The 5012-nt window shown below is 40.2% G+C and overlaps 1 long non-coding RNA gene across 1 annotated transcript; it reads left to right on the forward strand.

Annotated features, from left to right (window-relative positions):
* The first annotated feature begins 204 nt into the window (after window positions 1-204).
* Window positions 205-2989, forward strand: LOC144377234 (uncharacterized). Its single transcript, XR_013438004.1, has 2 exons — window positions 205-2261; window positions 2321-2989. It is a non-coding gene; the product is annotated as an uncharacterized LOC144377234 (long non-coding RNA).
* Window positions 2990-5012: the final 2023 nt, after the last annotated feature.

Below are 5012 nucleotides of genomic sequence, written 5' to 3' on the forward strand. Positions count from 1 at the left end.
TCACTGATGGGTCTAATAATGGTACAGCTGCAGTAGTTACCCCTGATCAAACTTTTACATTTTTAGTTCCCAAACAGTCAGCTCAAAAGGTAGAGCTTAATGCAGTTCTACAAGCTTTTGTGATGTTCAAAGATTCTGTATTTAATTTATTCTCTGATAGCCAGTATGTAGTTAATGCTATAACATCCCTTGAAGATGCTGGTAGGATTTCCCCTTCCTCTACTGTTTTCTCTTTGTTTTCCACTATACAAAGTCTAATCTGGGATAGAAAAGATCCATTCTTCATAGGACATATCAGGGCACATACAGGATTGCCTGGAGCCCTTAGTTTGGGCAATGATTTAGCAGATAAAACTACACATGATATACATATTTTTTCTACTGTAGAAGAAGCTACAAATTTTCATAAAAGGTTTCATGTTAATGCTAATACTTTACAAAAGCGTTTTAAAATAACTAAGGAACAAGCCAGGCATATAATAAAACAATGTCAAAATTGTGTGACCTTTTTACCACAAGTTAATCTTGGAGTCAATCCTAGAGGATTGATACCTAACCATATTTGGCAGATGGATGTCACACACTTGCCAGAATTTGGAAAATTAAAATATTTACATGTTACAGTTGATACTTCTTCCGGATTTTTGATGGGCTCCCTTCATGCCGGAGAAAAAACTAAAGATGTTATAGCTCATTGCTTACAAAATTTTGCCACTGTGGGTGTTCCTAAACAGTTAAAAACTGATAACGGTCCTGGTTATACGTCTAAATCTTTTAAACAATTTTGCTCATCATTTGGTATTACTCATATAACAGGAATCCCATACAATCCACAGGGACAAGGCATAGTTGAAAGAGCTCATCAAACTATTAAAACGTACCTATTAAAGCAAAAAGAGGGAATTGGAAAGGGGTATATATCCCCCAAAGATAAACTTAAAATAACCCTTTTTACTCTAAACTTTCTAAATTTGGATTCATCAGGACTTAGTGCTGCGGAAAGACATATGTATCCGAAAAATGTACATAAGCCTAAGGTACTTTGGAAAGATATTCTAACAGGACAATGGAAAGGTCCTGACCCAGTTATTGTCTGGAGTCGGGGTTCCGTTTGTGTGTTCCCACAGGGAGAACAGCAGCCAATTTGGATTCCAGAGAGGTTAACCAAAACAATTTCTACAGAAAAAGAAGATGATTTGACTGAAATCCATAACAGCTGAAATCCAGAGCTCCAGCTTGGCTATTCTTACATCTGCGACAGTGATTAACCACGGTGCCTTTTTTTCAATATCTATTTTATTATTGCTTTTTCCCACATCATAAAGTTCTATTTTATTTTTTGAGCTCATACAAACCTAGGTTAATGTTTTTCTGATCAGTTTTGTTTTTTGACTGTTTTTTAGTTTTTGACTGTGGAGTTTTTAAACATTGCAATGGAGATTTTACCTAGGTAAAGCTACAAGGCCGTTATTATTGTCTTATGTGTTGTATGTTATGTCTGCACTGTTTTGTGTTGCATGTCAGTATGTGTGTATGTCCATATTTTTATATGAGGAGCGCTCATGAAAAAATGGATCCGAATTTTTTTTTATTCACGTGATTTAAGTGGTTTAATCTAATTAGGTAAACAGCTGTTAATGATTGTTTTCAAAGGTGGTTAATAGATCTGTTTGCTTACTATTGTTTTTAAAGGTGATTAACAGATCTGTTTGTTTACTTTCACTTTTCCTTTTCATCATATTTAATAATTCTGTTCAGGATAATGTCTCTTTAACATCATTACCAGAATTCCCATCTCCATCCCAGTGCCGGTGAAGACTAAGAAAACCAAACTACAGCTTCTATGATAGCTACCACAGTAAACTGTATAAACTGATGCATCAATGAATATAACTCAACAAGTAATGCTCAATCAAGGATTTGATTTACTTTGTGAGGAAATGGACATATTGATAGACTCTTCCACTTTGAACTGCCTGCAGAACCTGACTGGACTATTTATCAGTTGCATGCATTGTGATCTATCGTCTGGTGCAGCGAATGGTGGTAATGCTGGCATATTTTTGCTGATGGTGTCACCAGTGATGCAATTTCCTTGCCAGCGCACCCCATGTTAATTGTGGTAATGCTGGCATCTTTGCTGATGGTGTCACCAGTGATGCAATTTTTCCAAAGGAGCCGTCAATTGGCTTGGTGTCGTGGCATTTCTGTATCTTCCTCCCTTCTACTAGTGATGGTCTAAAATTTGGGGGCCAACAGAGGTGAGGCAAGAACCTCACCCCCCCACTGGCACCAAGGTTAAATTTGGGGGCCAACAGAGGTGAGGCAAGAACCTCACCCCCCCACTGGTGCTTAGGCCTATCCACAAGCATGGCTGAATACTGGACCGGTAGTCAGCGACGGGTTGATCTGATTGCAGTGGATTCAACCTAAGACAGAGGACTGACGCCTAGAGGTCAGTTCATCCGATGATGGGTAAGAACCATATGTTGAATTGGACAACCTACCAGGCACGGTCCTAAGCCGCATTGCTTGTTGTTTAATTAATCAGAAGGGGGGAGATGCTGAGGGCCATTACCAAGTAGGAATGACGCATCGAAATTTCCTTGCCAAGCATACCCCATGCTGCTTAGAGGACATTTGATGGAACATTGCATGCATGCTTTAATAAGGTGACCTTGCTCAAGGACCAAGGCGGATTCGGGTTTAGAGCTGATCAGGTTTGAGGAAGTAACCGGCTCCTTGAGTTTAAGGCGTTGCCAGTTTAAGATAATGGGTTTTAGGGAAGTTGGAAGTTGAAGATTATTGCTGGGATTAGGGTGTTCCTGCTGCTTGTTCCCGTTGAGTTCTCGTGAGATTAAAATGGGATTTGGAGATAGCCTGGTGGAGTAGGTGGTTTGTGCGGGAGACAGCAGAACGCGTTTGCCCCTGGACCTGTGTGGAGGTGGTGTGAGAGCTGGAATAAAGAATTGCTGTTTGAACCTACAAAGCTGTGAGTGCCTCGTGATTCTGGTGCCAAGCCGAGACATTGGCCTTGGCACAGCACTTGGGGAATTGAAATGTTAATGTTCCCAAGGCCCAGAGCCCATTCTAAAGAAATGTTAATGAAACAGCTCCCAGCAAACAGGGAGATGCTAATCAGAAGTGGCCCCAGACCCTTCCTGCCCAGATTACTCCTCTGGCCCATCTGCCCCTCACCTTTTGGGTCTCCCCACCTACATTCTATCACTTCAAGATAACAGAACAAAGGACAGGAACACCTGCAGAAATGTGGGAAGCTGAAAGAAGACCTTAGCTATAAAAAGGGGAAGACATGGCCCTTCCACATATTCCACCTCTTGGGTCCCCTTCTTCCTCTGGGAAGAAGTCTTTTCTTCTGTCCTTATTAAAGCTTCTACTTTCCACTCTAAACTTGCCTCGGTGTGCTTCTCTGGTGTTATACTTCGGCATTGGGGAAGCAAGGACTCATTACCGGTAAACAGCAGTAACATTGAGAGTGTACCAAGGCTTGTCCCAGGAGTTTCTAATTGATTTGCCCTTTCAGTCCTTGAGTCTGAGGTTTTTCTGAAACCTCCATTTGGATACACCCCATTTGTTTTTTCACTCTGCTCTGGACAAAGGAGTTGAGTTGAATGTTTAACCTCACAGGGTAGTCTTTATATTTATAAAAAGTAAAAACCTAATAGGGGCCCATTACCCTGATTGCTTATCTTATTCAGGGTATGAAAGCTGCCAGTCACAAAGGACATGGCAATGAGTTCTGGTACTGTTAGATTATAACATAGGAACAAAATTATTTCCCCTTTTAAGATTTGATAGGATGCTCTATTTGGTCAGGTGACATTTCTGGGTACAGCCCTTCCTGTTTCCAACAGAGCAAGGGGCTCCTAGAATCTGAGTGTATTCAGGTACCTGTATCTTGGACCTGCTGATTTCTGCAGAGAGGTTCCTAATAGTTTCTGTATTTACAACATGGCCTTCATTAGAAAGTGCCCTGAATAAAACGAACAAACAAAACCTATCTGGGTACAATTCACAGTGGTGTAAGAAATACCAGGATGTTGCAAGGAATTAAACTCGTGCTTGGATGTAGCTCAGTAAGGCAAATTTTATTTGTGTTGCTAACCAAAGGGTGGCAAGCAAGCACACTTGGATGGGCAATCCATCTGTTTTTATCCCTAATGAAGCACTGACCCTTTCTCTGATAGGAGCTTGGGGTTACAATTCACATGACTGGATCCTTTTAAAATTGGGGCAGGCAAAGGGAAGGGCTATAGTTAAAATGGCTACAATTGGATCTAAAAATGACTATGATTGTATGTTATATCCCAACTAAGATGTAATGCTGAGTTCTGAAAATGGACCACTTAACTCACCAATCCCCCCCTTTTCTTTTATGCCTTTTGGTTTCATTTTCATTTTTGTTCTTGTGCCCTTTGGTATTGCCATCCATCTTAGACATGCTAACTTTTTGAAGTGGAAATCACCCATAGCAATGAGTTCTACCCTTTTAAGCAATTCAGATAGCTGTGCTGGTGATTAGGACACTTAGTAATGTCCTTTTCAGCTTGGTTGAAGCGTGTCTTTTGTCCAGGTGTTGAAAATCAAGTTGCCAGGCGAGAAGTGATGAATTGCTAACTCCAGAAGAAATGAGAAGCAGCTCATAATAATCATATTAGGACCTCCCCCCACAAAAAATAGGTCTTAAATTGACTCAGAACAAACTTGTACTCTGACAGAGCTTTTTGTGATATTTATCAGGCACTTCTGTATAAAAACCCTTCCTTTATAACCTCTCAGTTTTACTTAATTTCAGGAAGATGGTCATAAACGTACATCTCAAGTAAAACAATTGTTTTATCTTTTAAATGTTCATGTATGACTGTGTTTTGTTTATACTCTTCTGCCATGTGTTTAAGACCAAGTTGGTAAAAATTGACCTTTTTCCTATATCTGTTAAGAGTCAGCTGAGATTTGCCAGGTGTCACTCTTAGGAACATATGAGAAGTCTT

This window comes from Ictidomys tridecemlineatus, chromosome 4 (assembly GCF_052094955.1).
Source record: "Ictidomys tridecemlineatus isolate mIctTri1 chromosome 4, mIctTri1.hap1, whole genome shotgun sequence".
NCBI lineage: Eukaryota > Metazoa > Chordata > Mammalia > Rodentia > Sciuridae > Ictidomys > Ictidomys tridecemlineatus.